Genomic DNA, 18,969 nt, shown 5'->3' on the forward strand with positions numbered 1-18,969 from the left:
CATTTAGGTAGGTGTAGGAATGTGAGGAAGATGGAGGAAAATGGTCATTGTGTAGGTAGGTGGGATTAGGTTTTATATTTTTTTTGATTTGTTGTTTTTAGCTGGTTTGGCACAACGTTGTGGCCCAAAGGATCTGTTCCTGTGCTGGACTGTTCTATGCTCCATGACTCGGAGATGATTAACGACATCATTGGTGGTCAGGCAGCCACGATTTCCCACCTTCTGGAGCACCAGTCCCACATCGTGTTCCTCGAAACAAACCCCCTTGCACCTAGGACAAGAAGCTCCCCCGAGGCCTGACCTTTCCTCAATTCCCTCCCCTAGTTCTGTTCCATGCTGTCTCTACCTTTTGTCCTTCTCCCTGCGAACTGTCCCTGGTTCTGTTCCATGGGACCCACCCCTGCCTCTACTCCCAAAGGCTCTCCCATTGCCCTGTCCCAGCTCCTCCTCCCCCCCAGGCTCTCCCATTGCCCTGTCCCAGCTCCTCCTCTCCCCCCAGGCTCTCCCATTGCCCTGTCCCAGCTCCTCCTCTCTCCCCAGGCTCTCCCATTGACCTGTCCCAGCTCCTCCTCTCCCCCCAGCCTCTCCCATTGCCCCGTCCCAGCTCCTCCTCTCTCCCCAGGCTCTCCCATTGCCCTGTCCCAGCTCCTCTTCTCTCCCCACACTCTCCCATTGCCCCGTCCCAGCTCCTCCTCTCCCCCAAGGCTCTCCCATTGCCCCGTCCCAGCTCCTCCTCTCTCCCACGCTCTTCCATCTCCTTGCTTCCTTTGTTGAGTTGAAATCCTTTCACTTTTTTAAACCTTTCTTGAACAGAGTTAAAGAGCACTACAGCACAGAAACAGACCCTTCAGCCTATCTAGTCTGTACCAAACAACTGTTCTGCTGAGTCCCTTCGACCTGCACCCAGGCCATAGGCCTCCACACCCCCATGTACTTTCCAAATTTCTCTTAAATGTTGAAATCAAACCCACGTCCACCATTTCCACTGGCAGCTTGTTCCACACTCTTATCACCCTCTGAGTGAAGAGGGTCCCCTTCAGGATCCCCTTGTATTCCGCTTTTCACCCTTAACCTATGACCTCTCACCCAACCTCAGTATAAAAACCCTGCTTGCATTTACCCTATCTATACCCCTCATAATTTTGTATACCTCTATCAAATCTCCCCTCGTATTCCTACACTCCAGGGAATTAAGTGTTACGCTATTTAACCTTTGCCTATAACTCATATCCTCAAATCCTGGCAAAATCCGTGTATATCTTATTTATATCATTCCTGTAAGTAAGTGACCAGAAGTGCACCCTTAGGCCTCAACAACATCTTATACAACTTTTATGTAACATCCCAACTCCTGACTTGTGAAGGGCAATGTGCCAAAAGCTCTCTTTACGACCCCATCTGCCCGTGAAGCCACTTTCAAGGCACTTTGGACCTGCTTTCCCCGATCCCTCTGTTCTACTGCACTCCTCAGTGCCCTACCGGTCACGGTGCAGGCCCTACCTTGGTTTGTCCTCCCAAAGGGCAACACCTTGCTCTCGTCTGCATTCAATTCCATCCGTGTGATGCTCTCTCCTCAGGCTCTGTCCAAGTCATTATACCAAAGTTAGACCAACCAAAGCAACCAGGCATGGGTCTAGAAATTTAGTTTCGCAATTTGTTTACATCATGTTCCTTTATTTTAGTTTACCTGGGTTCAGTGACAGTCCCCCCCATATGCATTTGTTGCAAGTGACTTTGAGAGTTTAAACACACCCGTTTGCCACTTGCCCCAACTGTCCTCAGTAAGTTAACAAATTACACCAGAAAGCTTTTTAAAGGTACTTCATTATCTCCTCACATCTGAACCACAGCTTGCCAATGGCCCCAGTTAGCAAAAATTTTCAGCAGACATAGTTCAGTCTGGGAGCGTTGCCAGACTGTGAGAGGGTCTGTCTTCACCATGTTAATTGATGCAAAACTGCCCCCCGATTAGTGCCGAAACCAAGTTGCTCTTAAAATCATGCTCTCAATTTCTGCATAATTGATCCAGAGTATAACTGTACACCAGATTATCTCCTGGCATTTCTTCTGTGAAAAAAAAAATCAGTATAAATGTCTTTTCCTCATTCCACCATAAAATTCAGATTCACATTTATCCCATGTATATCAAAAATATGAAGAAATGCGTGGTTTGCATCAACCTTGTGGCTAAAGGGATCGGGGGTATGGAGGGAAGGCTGGTACAGGGTTCTGAGTTGGATGATCAGCCATGATCATACTGAATGGCGGTGCAGGCTCGAAGGGCCGAATGGCCTACTCCTGCACCTATTTTCTATGTTTCTACGACATACTGGGGGCAGCCTGCATGTGTTGCAGTACATTTCAGTGCCGACACAGCATGCCCACAATGTTCAGCAGAGGGCTAAAGAACACAACGAGAAACAAAACAACAGCAGAACAAACACTTCTCCTTGCTCCCACCCACCCACCCAACACACAGATAGATCTTCAAACCCAGTCAGGACTCCAGGCTTCGGCCATTGGCCACTGACTTCCAGACCTTCGATCTCCAGTATGGACCCCTGGACTGCCGATGACGGGACTCTGAAGTCCAGGCCAGCAAAGTGACCGAGCATCATCCAGCAAACTGATCTGTACCCGTGGGTTAGTGATATGAATGAGGAACTGAGGGCTGAGTTTGCTGACATTACCAAGATAGGTGGAGGTACAGGTAATGAGGTGAGGGAAGGGAGTCTGCAGAAGGACTCTGACAGATTGAGATGGTGTGCAAGGATGTGACAGTTGAATTACAGTGCAGGGAGGTATGGGGTTATGCACTTTGGTAGGAAAATAAAAGTTGGTCAGACCACGTGGAGTACTGTGATCAATGTTGGGCCCTGTATCTAAGGAAAGATGTGTTGGCCCTGAAGAGAGTCTCCAGAGGAGATTCACAAGAATGATCCTGGGATTGAAAGCACATGAAGCACATTTGATGTCTCTGGGCTAGAATTTGATGGAGTTTAGAGAATTGTGGGGGGCGGGGGGTGGGGAATCTCATTGAAGCCAATCAAATATTGGAAGGCCTAGATAGAGTGGACATGGAGACGATGTAAGGATTGTAAGGGATAAAATTGGTCCTCTTGAAGATCAGAGTGGTCGGCTGTGTGTGGAACCAAAGGAAATGGGGGAGATCTTAAATAGGTTTTTTGCATCTGTATTTACTAAGGAAACTGGCATGAAGTCTATGGAATTGAGGGAATCAAGTAGTGAGACCATGGCAACTGTACAGATTGAAAAGGAGGAGGTGCTTGCTGTCTTGAGGAAAATTAAAGTGGATAAATCCCCGGGACCTGACAGAGTGTTCCCTCGGACCTTGAAGGAGACTAGTGTTGAAATTGCGGGGCCCCTGGCAGAAATATTTAAAATGTCGCTGTCTACGGGTGAGGTGCCAGAGGATTGGAGAGTGGCTCATGTTGTTCCGTTGTTTAAAAAAGGATCGAAAAGTAATCCGGGAAATTATAGGCCGGTGAGTTTAACGTCGGTAGTAGGTAAGTTATTAGAGGGAGTACTAAGAGACAGAATCTACAAGCATTTGGATAGACAGGGACTTATTAGGGAGAGTCAACATGGCTTTGTGCGTGGTAGGTCAAGTTTGACCAATCTATTGGAGTTTTTCGAGGAGGTTACCAGGAAAGTGGATGAAGGGAAGGCAGTGGATATTGTCTACATGGATTTCAGTAAGGCCTTTGACAAGGTCCCGCATGGGAGGTTAGTTAGGAAAATTTAGTCACTAGGTATACATGGAGAGGTGGTAAATTGGATTAGACATTGGCTCAATGGAAGAAGCCAAAGAGTGGTGGTAGAGAATTGCTTCTCTGAGTGGAGGCCTGTGACTAGTGGTGTGCCACAGGGATCAGTGCTGGGTCCATTGTTATTTGTCATCTATATCAATGATCTGGATGATAATGTGGTAAATTGGATCAGCAAATTTGCTGATGATACAAAGATTGGAGGTGTAGTAGACAGTGAGGAAGGTTTTCAGAGCCTGCAGAGGGACTTGGACCAGCTGGAAAAATGGGCTGAAAAATGGCAGATGGAGTTTAATACAGACAAGTGTGAGGTATTGCACGTTGGAAGGACAAACCAAGGTAGAACATACAGGGTTAATGGTAAGGCACTGAGGAGTGCAGTAGAACAGAGGGATCTGGGAATACAGATACAAAATTCCCTAAAAGTGGCGTCACAAGTAGATAGGGTCGTAAAGAGAGCTTTTAGTACATTGGCCTTTATTAATCAAAGTATTGAGTATAAGAGCTGGAATGTTATGATGAGGTTGTATAAGGCATTGGTGAGGCCGAATCTGGAGTATTGTGTTCAGTTTTGGTCACCAAATTACAGGAAGGATATAAATAAGGTTGAAAGAGTGCAGAGAAGGTTTACAAGGATGTTGCCAGGACTTGAGAAACTCAGTTACAGAGAAAGGTTGAATAGGTTAGGACTTTATTCCCTGGAGCGTAGAAGAATGAGGGGAGATTTGATAGAGGTATATAAAATTATGATGGGTATAGATAGAGTGAATGCAAGCAGGCTTTTACCACTGAGGCAAGGGGAGAAAAAACCAGAGGACATGGGTTAAGGGTGAGGGGGGGAAAGTTTAAAGGGAACATTAGGGGGGGCTTCTTCACACAGAGAGTGGTGGGAGTATGGAATGAGCTGCCAGATGAGGTGGTAAATGCAGGTTCTTTTTTAACATTTAAGAATAAATTGGACAGATACATGGATGGGAGGTGTATGGAGGGATATGGTCCGTGTGCAGGTCAGTGGGACTAGGCAGAAAATAGTTCGGCACAGCCAAGAAGGGCCAAAAGGCCTGTTTCTGTGCTGTACTTTCTATGGTTTCTATGGTTTCCATTAGGAGGAGAGTCTAGGACCAGAGGGCACAGCCTCAGGATAAAGGGACGTCCATTTAAACTGTTATGAGAAGGAGTAACTTCAGAAAGAGGGTGTTGAATCTGTAGAAATGGTACCGACGACATCTGAAGGCATTTGAAAAGTTCCATCAATGCTGTCTTCAAAACATCTTAAATATCAGCTGGGAAGATAGAAGAACCAATTTCAGTGTGCTAAATGAAGCAAAAACAACAAGCATTGAAGCCTACGTCATCAAGAACCAACTAAGATGGAGCAGTCATGTTGTTCGGATGAAAGACGAACGTCTGCCGAAACAAATCTTCTACTCCCAGCTTAAAGAAGGCAAACGTAAAAGAGGTGGACAACAGAAGAGATTCAAAGACGTCTTAAAAGCCAACATGAAGAAATGTAATATCAACATCAACAATTGGCAAACGAATGCCAAGGATGGGAAACTCTGGCAAGCCATCATCCGAGAAGGAACAGCAACTTTCAAAGTCAACAGATGTGCAGAATTAGAAGAAAAGAGAAGAAAATGGAAAGAGAGGCAGCAACAACCAAAGCCCGATCTGCCATCTGGAACTACCTGTCCTGAATGCGGAAGAACCTTCAAAGCCAAGATTGGACTCATAAACCACTTGAGAGCCCCTAAGTAGATCAACAGAATGAAGACCATTATCCTCGACCTCAAGGGATAGCCACGACGACAAGTGGCGGCCAAGTCACTGGGTATATTTAAGGCAGAGATCGATAGGTCTGTCATTGATTAGAGGTTAGGGGGAAAAGGCAGGAGAACGAGGGTGAGAAAAATGGGGGACCACACGGTAGTGTAATGGTTAGCTTAACACTATTACAGAACCGGCTGTAAGGTTGGGGTTCAATTCCCACTACTGTCTGTAAGGAGTTTGTACGTTCTCTCCTGAACACGTGGGTTTCCTCCGGGTGCTCCAGTTTCATTCCAAAGGCGTACAGGTTAGTGTTTGTGAGTTGTGGGCATGCTATGTTGGCATCGGAAGCATGACGACATTTGCAGGCTGCCCAGCACAATTCCAGCTGATTTGATTTGAAGTATTTCAGTGTACTTCAATATCTCCTCTGTGATTTTCTCTAAAATAACAAGAAATTGTAATTTTGCTAATTGCAGTTGCCTTGGAGTCTGCAGCCTATGCAGGAAATCAATAGCTTCAAAATAGGCAAAACAAAACAAAACAGTGGGGAAGAGAGAAGAGAGTTCTGTACAGTATATTCCCAACCACAATAAGTTGGAGAGTTTAACTTTGAAAAACTTTAAAAAATCAGACTGATCCACATATTCAAGCTGAAACAGCAATTATTTCTACTGATGAAGGGTCCCAGCATGAAGCATCGACTGTTTACTCATTTCCATAGATGCAGCTTGATCTGCTGAGTTCCTCCAGCATTTTCTATAGGTTGCTTTGGATTTCCAGCATCTGCAGACTTTCTCGTGTTAATTATTCCTCCTTTGTTGAGTGCTTCTAGCAATTGATTTTATTATTTCAGATTTCCAGCAATGCCTGCTTTTAAAATCAAAAATACAATAAACATGAAATATATTTTCTTACAATGAAGGGGCCTCGTATAAAGGTTATTTAAGATACAAGAGGCACTGCAGGTCCTGGAAATTGAGAGCAACACACACAATGTGCTGAAGGAACTCAGCAGGTCAGGAAGCATCTATGGATAAACAGTCAATGTAAGTGTGGCAAATAAAGCTAATCTTTAATCTTTTGAATCTTTTAAAACTAATCAGCTGTGATTGAATGGTAGAACAGACTCGATGGGCCAAATGGGCTGAATTAGGAAAGATGTCAACAAAATTGAGAGAATACAGAGGAGGTTTACTAAAATGTTGCCTGGGTTTCATTTCCTAAGTTACAGAGAAAGGTTGAACAAGTTAGGTCTTTATTCTTTGGAGCGTAGAAGGTTGAGGGGAGACGATAGAGGTGTTTAAAATTATGAGGGGGATTGATAGAGTTGACGTGGTTAGACTTTTTCCATCGAGAGTGGGGAAGATTCAAACAAGAGGGCATGGGTTGAGAACTAGAGGACAAAAGTTTATGGGTAACATGAGGGAGAACTTCTTTACTCAGAGAGTGGTTGCTGTGAGGAATGAGTTTCCAGCAGAAGTGGTTGAGGCAGGTTCTATGTTGTCGTTTATAGTTAAATTGGATAGATATATGGACAGGAAAGGAGTGGAGGGTTATGGGCTGACTGCAGGTCGGTGGGAATAGGATAGGGTAAGAGTTTGGCACGGACTAGAGGGGCCGAGCTGACCTGTTTCCATGCTGTAATTGTTATATGGTTATATGGTTATATAAATGGACTGAATCTGCTTCTATGCCCTATGGTCTTACAGCTAATCTTCTAACAATTGATTGCTTTCCAGAATGTTGTGGGATTCGGTTTTGACTTATTGGCTAACCTAACCTAATTCTTCACTCTGCCTCGGTAATTTCAGTTACCAGAGGACTAGACCTGTTCTGAGAGCCATTGAGGGGAGATGTCTGCTTCGGTTACAGATTCTCAGGGTGATGATCAGCAGTTCAGGACACTGAGCTGTGAACTGCAGGAGACCAGAGGGAGGATGAAGTGTGGGTTACCAGCTCTGAATTGAGCAACCCTCCTGCCTGTCCCAGGAGTGCACAGACTCTTTATAGTCACACCACTAACAAGTTGCAAAACTTTGATTATCTCTGCAACATTACTGCCTTATAATTTAATGAAGTACAACCAAGAACTGTAAAATTCTGATACGCCAGCGCATAATGTACTTTGGTGGTTTAGAAGACGGCATGACACTACCTCTACTTCCTTAAGAGTCTGTGGAGATTCAGCATGACATCTAAATCTGGCAAACTTCTATAGACGTGTAGTGGAGAGTGCATCGTGCCCTGGTGTGGAAACACCAATGCCCTTGTATGGAAAATCCTGCAAAAGGCAGTGGATTTGGCCCTTCCAGCCAGTGAGCACATCTACGTGAAATGCTGTTGTAGAAAAGCAGCATCCATCTTCAGAGACCCCCACTACCCAGGCCGTGCTCTTTTCTCACTGCTGCCATCAGGTAGAAGGTACAAGAGCCTCAGGACTTACACCACCACCCTCAACCGCCAGGGTCTTGAACAAAGGGGACGACTACACTCATTTGCCCATCCATTGAGGTGTTCCCACAACTAATGATCTGACTTTAAGGACTCGTTATCTCATGTTCTCATTATCTATTGCTATTTATTTATATTTGTATTTGCACAGATTGTTGTCTTCTGCACTCTGGTTGATCTTTCATTGATCCTGTTGTAGTTACTATTCTATAGATTTAGAGTATGCCCACAGGAAAATGAATCTCAGGGTTGTATATCTTGTCACGTACCCCGTGACGGGGATAAAGAAACCAGCAGAAATAGAAACCACTTTGGAGTCCAGTATTGCTATAAACTACTAGTATTTATTAGTAACTACGCAATACAGTAATATAAATGTAGATAAATCAAACAGGTTAGCAATGATTATATATAAAAGCAAGTGTGGAATATATATGTATGAAAACCAAGCTTCTTTAAGTCTAGGGGTAAAAAGATAGTCTTACGATGTTGAGTAAAGTTCAGTTCAGTTCAGTTCGTGGTATTTAGTTGAGTAGTGATGGAGAGAGAGTGAGAGAGTTGAGACTTCAGGTGAGCTGATGCTGTCGATCTTCTCGTCGTCCTCCGAAATCCTTTACAAGTCACCGACTGTGACTTTAACAGGAGGGACTGGTTTTCCTGTGGTGGAGCTATCACCCCAGCAAGGGTGGACACATAGACAACTCCCCACCAGTCAACCCCTTCTTCACCACTGGAATAGCAATTTGGATCGATCTGCCTGATCGATCCTCCAAAACCCACTTTCTCTGCGGGCACAGCAATGCTCCTTCAGTGTCCAGATCATGTGTCTGGGGTCTGTATCATCTGACCTCCCATTTATTTCTCTGTGCTGAGCATCACCTGTCATTCAAAGAGTCCTTCCTTCCTTTGTCTGTGAAGAAATGCACAAGCAGGCAACAAGTCCTTGAAGAAATATCAACAACCTGCTGAAAATCATAACATCGAGTGTCCTTAAATAACACCGCCTTCAGTCACCATAGCAACTTACAAGCTGCTCGGTGCTGTCTCCAACTCCAAACTCAGTAAAAATCCAAAGTTACTTCCAATGCCTTAAAGTGACAGTCCAACCGTTAATCTTCATCTCTCTCTCCTTTCCAAACAAACCATCATCTTCTGCCGGATGATGCTGAGAATGTTCTATGAGTCTGTGGTGGTCAGTGCTATCATGTTTGCTGTTGTGTGCTGGGGCAGCAGGCTGAGGGTAGCAGACACCAACAGAATCAACAAACTCATTTGTAAGGCCAGTGATGTTGTGAGGATGGAACTGGACTCTCTGACCGTGGTGTCTGAAAAGAGGATGCTGTCTAAGTTGCATACCATCTTGGTCAATGTCTCCCATCCACTACATAATGTACTGGTTGGGCACAGGAGTACATTCAGCCAGAGACTCATTCCACCGAGATGCAACACAGAGCGTCATAGGAAGTCATTCCTGCCTGTGGCCATCAAACTTTACAACTCCTCCCTTGGAGGGTCAGACACCCTGAGCTGATAGGCTGGTCCTGGACTTATTTCCTGGCATAATTTATAAATTATTATTTAATTATTTATGGTTTTATGTTGCTATATCTATACTCTATTCTTGGTTGGCGCAACCGTAACGAAACCCAATTTCCCTCGGGATCAATAAAGTATGTCTATCTATCTATTTATCTATGCGGTGACATATACAGTATATGCTTTGATAATAAAAGTTACTTTGAACTTAGAACAAATGGAATCTCCAGATTACTGGAGAAGGCTACAGTAGTGTAGCAGTTAGCACAACACTACATTGCATCAGCTCGAAGATTTGGGTTCAGTTGGGCCACTGTCTGTAAGGAGTTTGTACGCTCTCCCCAGGACTGCGTGGGCTTCATGAGTGCTCCAATTTCCTCCCACATTCAAAAGCTGTACGCTTCGGGTTAGTAAGTTGGGGGAACGCTATGTTGGCGCCGAATGGGCTGCTCAACACAGCCTTCGCAGATACGATTTGGCATAACTGACTCATTTCACTGTATGTTTTCATGTACATGTGACAAATAAAGCTCATCCGTCTGTAATGTCTCATTTCATGACAATTGAATGTCACACCCTTTACAACCCAACGCAACTTACATTTCTTTTTTTTTAGAAGTTACACGGAAAGATACCAAGAATCCCGTCACAACCATGTGGCTAATCAACCTACTACCGTATCCCGCATGTCTTTGGAATGTAGCGCAGTGGTTAGTACAATGCCATTACAGCACCAGTGACGCAGGGTCAATTCCTGCCGCGGTCTGTAAGGAATTTGTAAGTTCTCTCACGTGACCAAGTATGTTTCCTCCGGGTGCTCTGCTTTCCTCCCATAGTCCAAAAACATACAGGTGAGTTGGTAAATTGGTCTTGTAGATATAATTGGGCTCCACAGTCCTGTTGGGCTGGTAGGGCCTGTTACTGTGCTGTCTGATTGGTCAGGGGCGATCCTGAGCAGCAACGATGCTTCACTCGTGGTCAAGCTCAACGCCTTTTATGCTTGCTTTGAAAGGGAGAATTAAACTACAGCTATAAAGATCCCTGCAGCACCCGGTGACCCTGTGATCTCTTGCCTTGGAAGCCGATGTCAGGCTGTCTTTCAGGAGGGTGAACCTCGCAAGGCGGCTAGCCCCAATGGGGTACCTGGTAAATCTCTAAAAACTTGTGCCAATCAACTGGCAGCGGTGGGGGGTGTTCAAAGACATTTTCAGTCTCTCATTGCTACAGTTGGAAGTTCCACCTGCTTCAAAAGGACAGCAATTACACCTGTGGCCAAGAAGAGCAGTGTGAGCTGCCTTAACGACTATCATCCAGAAGCACTCCCATCTACGGTGATGAAGTGCTTTGAGAGGTCGGTCATGGCTAGAATCAACTCCCGCCTCAGCAAGGACCTGGACCCACTGCAATTTGCCTATCAGGTCTACAGTGGACGTGATCTCAATGGCTCTCCACACAGCCTTGAATCACCTGAACAATACCTACACCTGTGTCAGGATGCTCTCTATTGACTATAGCTCAGCATTTAACACCATCATTCCTACAGTCCTGTTCGAAAAGCTACAGAACCTGGGGCTCTGTACCTCCCTCTGCAACTGGGTTCTCAATTTCCTAACCAGAAGACCGCAATCGGTGCAGTTTGGAAATAACATCTCTCCTCACTGTCGATCAACAAAGGTGCACCATGGATGTGTGCTTAGCCCACTGCTCTACTCCCTCTATTCCCATGACTGTGTGGCTAGGCACAGCTCAAATTCCATCTATAAATTTGCTGATACGACAGAATCTCAGATGGTGATGAGAGGGTGTACAAGAGTGAGATATACCAGCTAGTTGAGTGGTGTCACAGCAACAACCTCGCATTCAATGTCAGTAAGGCAAAAGAGCTGATTGTGGACTTCAGAAAGGGTAAGACAAAGGAACACACACCAGTCTTCATAGAGGGATCAGAAATGGAGAGTGTGAGCAGTTTCAAGTTCCTGGGAGTTAATATCTCTGACGACCTAACCTGGAAGCAACATATTGATGCAGCTATAAAGAAGGCAAGACAGTGGCTATATTTCATTCGGAGTTTGAGGAGATTTTGTTTGTCACCTAGAACACTTGAAAACTTCTACAAATGTACTGTGGAGAATTGACTGGATCACTGTCTGGCATGAGGGCGGGGGCTACCGCACAGGATCGAAGTAAGCTGCAGAGAGTTGTAAACTTAGTCAGTACCAGCCTCTGTGGCATCCGAGACATCTTCAGGGAGCGATGCCTCAAAAAGGTTGCGTCCATTATTAAGGACCTCTATCACCCAGGACATGCCCTCTTCTTATTGCTACCATCAGGAAGGAGGTACAGAAGCCTGAAGGCACACACTCAACAATTCAGGAACACGAGGAATTCTGCAGATGCTGGAAATTCAAGCAACACACATCAAAGTTGCTGGTGAACGCAGCAGGCCAGGCAGCATCTCTAGGAAGAGGTACAGTCAACGTTTCGGGCCGAGACCCTTCATCAGAACTAACTGAAAGAAGAGCTAGTAAGAGATTTGAAAGTGGGAGGGGGAGAGCAGATCCGAAATGATAGGCGAAGACAGGAGGGGGAGGGATGGAGCCAAGAGCTGGACAGGTGATTGGCAAAGGGGATATGAGAGGATCATGGGGCAGGAGGCCCAGGGAGAAAGAAAAGGGGGAGGGGGGAAAACCCAGAGGATGGGCAAGGGGTATAGTCAGAGGGAGAAAAAGGAGAGAGCGAGAGAAAGAATGTGTGTGTGTGTATATATAATAAATAGCGGATGGGGTACGAGGGGGAGGTGGGGCATTAGCGGAAGTTAGAGAAGTCAATGTTCATGCCATCAGGTTGGAGGCTACCCAGACGGAATATAAGGTGTTGTTCCTCCAACCTGAGTGTGGCTTCATCTTGACAGTAGAGGAGGCTGTGGATAGACAGATCAGAATGGGAAAGGGATGTGGAATTAAAATGTGTGGCCACTGGGAGATCCTGCTTTCTCTGGCAGACAGAGCGTAGGTGTTCAGCGAAACGATCTCCCAGTCTGCATTGGGTCTCGCCAATATATAGAAGGCCACATCGGGAGCACCGGACACAGTATATCACCCCAGCCGACTCACAGGTGAAGTGTCGCCTCACCTGGAAGGACTGTCTGGGCCCTGAATGGTTGTAAGGGAGGAAGTGTAAGGGCATGAGTAGCACTTGTTCCGCTTACAAGGATAAGTGCCAGGAGGGAGATCAGTGGGGAGGGATGAGGGGGACGAATGGACAAGGGAGCAATCCCTGCGGAAAGCAGGGGGGGTGAGGGAAAGATGTGCTTAGTGGTTGGATCCTGTTGGAGGTGGCGGAAGTTATGGAGAATAATATGTTGGACCCGGAGGCTGGTGGGGTGGTAGGTGAGGACAAGGGGAACCCTATTCCTAGTGGGGTGGCGAGAGGATGGAGTGAGAGCAGATGTGCGTGAAATGGGGGAGATGCGTTTGAGAGCAGAGTTGATGGTGGAGGAAGGGAAGCCCCTTTCTTTAAAAAAGGAGGACATCTCCCTCGTCCTGGAATGAAAAGCCTCATCCTGAGAGCAGATGCGGTGGAGACGGAGGAATTGCGAGAAGGGAATGGCATTTTTGCAAGAGACAGGGTGAGACGAAGAATAGTCCAGATAGCTGTGAGAGTCAGTAGGCTTATAGTAGACATCAGTAGATAAGCTGTCTCCAGAGATAGAGACAGAAAGGTCTAGAAAGGGGAGGGCGGTGTCGGAAATGGACCAGATAAATGAGTGCAGGGTGAAAGTTGGAGGCAAAGTTAATAAAGTCAACGAGTTCTGCATGCGTGCAGGAAGCAGCGCCAATGCAGTCGTCGATGTAGCGAAGGAAAAGTGGGGGACAGAAACCAGAATAGGTTTGGAACATAGATTGTTCTACAAAGCCAACAAAAAGGCAGGCATAGCTAGGACCCATACAGGTGCCCATGGCTACACCTTTAGTTTGGAGGAAGTGGGAGGAGCCAAAGGAGAAATTATTAAGAGTAAGGACTAATTCCGCTAGACGGAGCAGAGTGGTGGTAGAGGGGAACTGGTTAGGTCTGGAATCCAAAAAGAAGCAGAGAGCTTTGAGACCTTCCTGATGGGGGATGGAAGTATATAGGGACTGGACATCCATGGTGACAATAAAGTGGTGGGGGCCAGGGAAATTAAAATCATCGAAAAGTTACAGAGCGTGAGAAGTGTCACAAACATAGGTCGGAAGGGATTGAACAAGGGGTGATAAAACAGTGTCGAGGTATGCAGAAATGAGTTCGGTGGGGCAGGAGCAAGCTGTGACAATAGGTCGGCCAGGACAGGCAGGTTTGTGGATCTTGGGTAGGAGGTAGAAACGGGAAGTGCGGGGTGTGGGAACTATAAGGTTGGTAGCAGTGGATGGGAGATCCCCTGAGCGGATAAAGTCGGTGATGGTGTGGGAGACAATGGCCTGGTGCTCCTTAGTGGGGTCACGATCGAGGGGTAAATAAGAGGAGGTATCCGCGAGTTGTCGCTGTGCCTTGGCAAGGTAGAGGTCAGTACGCCAGACTACAACAGCACCCCCCTTATCGGCGGGTTTAATAATAAGGTTAGGATTAGTGCGGAGGGAGTGGAGAGCAGAGCGTTCGGAAGGAGTGAGGTTGGAATGGGAACAAGGTGCGCTGAAGTCGAGACGGTTGATGTCCTGTCGGCAGTTAGCAATAAAGAGATCCAGAGCAGGCAGAAGATCAGAGCGGGCCATCTGATTTCTGAATGGACATTGAACCCATGAACACTACCTCACTACTTTGTTTTATTTCAGTTTTTGCACTACTTACTTAAATTAACTATTTTATATAAATATATATACACACACACACGCACTGTAATTCACAGATTTTCTATACTTATCGTGTATTTCATTGTACTGCTGCAGCAAAGTTAACTAATTTCATGACATAAGCCGGTGACACAAAACCAGATCCTGATTCCTAGCTGTCTAGATTCACAAGCTTGGGCGGTGCAATCTCGAGAGCAAGCTGTTTGTCATGTAGCAAGCTCCCCACCGCCTCACACCTGATGAACCCAAACAATGGCAGAGATCAACTGATACGGTTTAGTACCAGCGGTGTCGCAGGGGTTGCCAGCCAGTGTTGTGCTTAAAGACTCATGCTCCGGATTTTTCCTTTGGGATTTACTCCCAAAGCCTTCCCCATGAGTGGGTACAGCCACAAGGCAGTGGGAGCTTGAGATCTGAATTTTCCTTCTTCCCATGAGCTGCCAACCACAGCTAATGAGCTTCATCTACACAAAACAACTGGTTTTAAGGCGCCAGTAACCTGATTTTGCCCCTTCTCCTGCCAGTAGAAACTGTTCTGCCGAGAGCTTAGTAGCAAAGCCACACGTGAAGGCCAGGAGTAGGACTTCAGTGTCAGAGGCTATTTGAGGCGCACACCATTGGGAGCATTTAATAGGTAGTGGGAGTTTATCCCCACTAGCTCCCCAGGCCATAATAAACTTAAGGAGCCACCATACAGTATCTAGAAAGAAAGAAAAAGAAAGACACAGAGAGAGAGAGAGAGAGAGAGAGAGAGTCAGACAGGCAGACAGATAGATACATAACCAATCAATCAATCAGAACACCTGGAGGAAACTCACACAGAAACAAACTCCTTACAGACAGCAGCAGGACTTGAATCCGGATCGTTGGCACTGTAAACTGCCACGGTACTGTGCCACCCCTATGGTGCCAGGTGATGGGCTGGGCTGTGCCCACTACTCCCTGCAGCCCCAGCACCAGGGGCCCCTTGCTGTGCTGTGATAGTTTTCTATGAATTTAATTTGCAAAGTCTTCAGATTAAGCAGCTGCCAGAAGTCTGATGCCTCTTTGCATGGATACCGTGTAAAAAGGGCTCAGATATAGTCACTTGTTGGGACTGATTGAATGAGACAGGACCTGTCTTCTTGTCTCTTAGTAGCCCAGAGTGTAATGTTTAAACACGCTCTGCCGCAGTGAACAAAGCAAGACTTTCCATGACAAACATGAGGAAGCCTGCAGAAGCTGAAAATCCAGAGCAATGCAGACAAAATGCCGGAGGAACTCAGCAGGCCAGGCAGCCTCTTTGGAAGTGAACAAACAGTCAATGTTCGGCCCGAAATGTTGACTGTTTATTCATTTCCACAGATGCTGCCCGACCTGCTGAGTTTCTCCAGTGTTTTATGTGTGTTGTTCAGCATTTTAATCCTTTTAAACAATCTGCAATGTTCCCTCTAATTTTTTTTTACAGGTGCATGGACCAATCATCGCTCTGAGCAGGAAATTTTTACACGGCCTGAAAACTGTGCGGCACTTTAAATGTTGAAATGGTAAGAAAAATTACCATCTGTGCAGCAACAAAGGCTATGTGTGCGGGGGCATTTCAGTTACTGCGCGGCCACGCGTCCGCACAGCTTAGAGGGAACAGTGCTTAGAACAGGCGTTCCCAACCCTTTTCATGCCTTGGAGCGTTACCATTAACCGAGGGGTCTGTGGGTCCCAGGTTGGGAACCTCTGACCTAGAAGATTAAATAATTAAAGATCCCTTGGAGTAAGTCTCCAAGGATGTGAGATAGCTCAGAGACATCCGGAACAGAATCGGGCCCTTTTGCTTATAATGACCACTCCATCGAACATTTTACATGTCTTGAAGCACGCTAATCTTAACCCATATGACTTTGGAATGTGGGAGGAAAGTGGAGGAGCCACAGGAAAGAATTGAATACCGATTGCTGACGCTGCAAAGCGTTACAAGGCAGTGCAGCGAGAAGGCGGCATCGGCCATGGGGTACCACAGTAGCATGGCGGTTGGCACAATGCTATTAGAGCTCCGGGTGTCAGAACTCAGAGTTCAATTCCAGTGTCTTCTATAAGGAATCTGTACGTCCTCCCTGTGACTGCATGGGTTTCCTCCAGATGCTCTGGTTTCCTCCCACAGTCCAAAGACGGACCGGTTAGTAGGTTAATTGGTCATTGTAATTTGTCCCGTGATTAGGCTAGGGTTAAATCGGGAGCTCAAAGGGCTGGTAGGGCTTATTCTGTGCAGTATCATTCAATTAATTAATCAATTATGGCCCCCTCACCATCCAGGACAGGCCCTCCTCTCCTCGCTGCCATCAGGGAGGAGGTACAGAAGCCTGAAGACACGTACTCAGTGTTTTAGGAAGAATTCTTTCCCTCTGCCATCAGATTTCTGAATGGACAGTGAACACTACCTCACTATTTGCTCTCTTTTCAACTACATAGTTATGTTTTTATATATTTCTACCAATGTAAATGTTATTATGTTATGCACTGCTGTCGTAAAGCAACAAGTTTCACGACATGCGTCAGTGATGATAAATGTAAATCTGATTTTCATTCTGGTTACACAACTCTGCCACCCAATTAAAAGTACTACTCTCATCGTGTAGGTGGTGGTGAAGAGTTGCGTCCCTGCCAAAGGAGGTGTAAGGTGCTCCTTCCCTCCGCTAGCCTGCAGGTTACCCTTGGGCAAGGTGTAGCACCTGCTCAGCCCCCGATCAGGGTCACATGAAGCCATGGGAGCAGGTGGTGGATGGTCGTATGAGCAGCCGGTGCAGATCACAAGTCCTGGTTATGATGCTAGGCAGACAATCTCTAAAGAGTATTGATAATGGCTGGGGTCACCCATCTTATAAAGACACTGCTCAGAGGAGGCAATGGCAAGCCACTTCTGTAGAAAAATTTGCCAAGAACAATCATGGTCAACGACCGTGATCACCCACATCATACGACACGGCGCATAATGCTGATGACCCGCATCATCTTGTGTAAAATACAACTGCTACCTTCCAGTGACAAGGACACTTTTAATGCCACCTTCAATAAGAAAGTGCATGGAGCTCAAAGAGTGTATATTTCACTCCCCCACTCTTTAATACCTTGGCATGTTTGCACATCAGTGCATGTAACAGGTGGGCTGGTCCTTCAGCTGACTCCCCTGCTCGTAATCATGCTGCACAGTGAGCGAAAGGGTGAAGATCTCTGTCCCACACCACTGGGTCCAGCCTCAGACTAATTGCCTGCCGGTTAAATTATGAGGAACCCTTGAAGGAACAGTCCCTGAACGAGGAAGAGGGCAGAGATCGTTATTAGTTTGCTGATTGATACAACTATGGGGAGTATCAGGGGAACAAAATGGCATGCATTAAATTTCAATTCATTACAATACTCTTCTGACAGAGAATTATTCATGAAAGCAGAAACTCTCTTCTTGTATAGAACCCAATCCATTTATATCTCCTTCTTCCCTGTCAGGCTAATTGGCACTTAGCTTACCCAGATAGTTATTACTCCTTACTGTACCCAGATAGTTATTACCCCTTACCTTACCCTGATAGTTATTACTCCTTACCCTACCCAGATAATTATTACTCCTTACCTTACCTAGATAATTACTACTCCTTACCCTACCCAGATAGTTATTACTCCTTACCCTACCCAGATAGTTATTATTTCTTATCTTGCCCAGATAGTTATTACTCATTACCTTACCCAGATAGCTATTACTCCTTACCCAGATAGTTACTACTCCTTACTCTACCCATATAGTTATTACTCCCTACTCAGGAGTAAGTAATGAAAACAGCTCACTGATATAGGCATGGTAACATAGTGGTCAGCACAACGCTTTACAGTACCAGTGACCCGGGTTCAATTCCCACTGCTGCCTGTAAGGGATCTGTACGTTCTCCCCGTGACCACGTGGGTTTCCTCTGGGTGCTCCTGTTTCCTCCCACAGTCCAAAGACGTACTGGTTGCTGGTTAATTGGTCATTGTAAATTGTCCTGTGATTAGGCTAGGGTTAAATTGGGGGTTGCTGGGCAACATGGCTCAAAGGACTTTCCATGGTCCAAAGACGTACTGGTTGGTAGGTTAATTGGTCATTGTGAATTGTCCTATGAGTAAGCTAGGGTTAAATCAGGGGTTGCTGGGTGGTGTGGCTCGAAGGGCCAGAAGGGCCATTTCTGCACTGCATCTCAACAAATAAAAAGCAAGAAATTCTGCAGATGCTGGAAATCCTGAGCAATACACAAAGTGTTGGAAGAACTCAGCAGGTCAGGCAGCATCTATGTAGAGGAATAAACAGCTGACGTTTCAGGCCAAATTCCTTCATCAAACACCCAACTTACAGACGCCTGTACATACAGACAAGACCGCAGAATAACACACACGAAGTGCCCAAAGTGCCAGTGAACTCAGCAGGTCAGGCAGCACCTATGGAAAGAAATAAACAGTCAATGTTTCCCTGTAATATTATTAAATTCAAAAGTCCAACAAACATGCACACATTTGTTCATACAAACAGCTGAACTGGTTTTTGTCAATCTCCACCTTCAGTAATTGTTCTTTTTTATCAGTCTTATGCATTTTTGTAGCCA

This window comes from Mobula birostris, chromosome 8 (genome assembly GCF_030028105.1).
Source record: "Mobula birostris isolate sMobBir1 chromosome 8, sMobBir1.hap1, whole genome shotgun sequence".
Classification (NCBI taxonomy): domain Eukaryota; kingdom Metazoa; phylum Chordata; class Chondrichthyes; order Myliobatiformes; family Myliobatidae; genus Mobula; species Mobula birostris.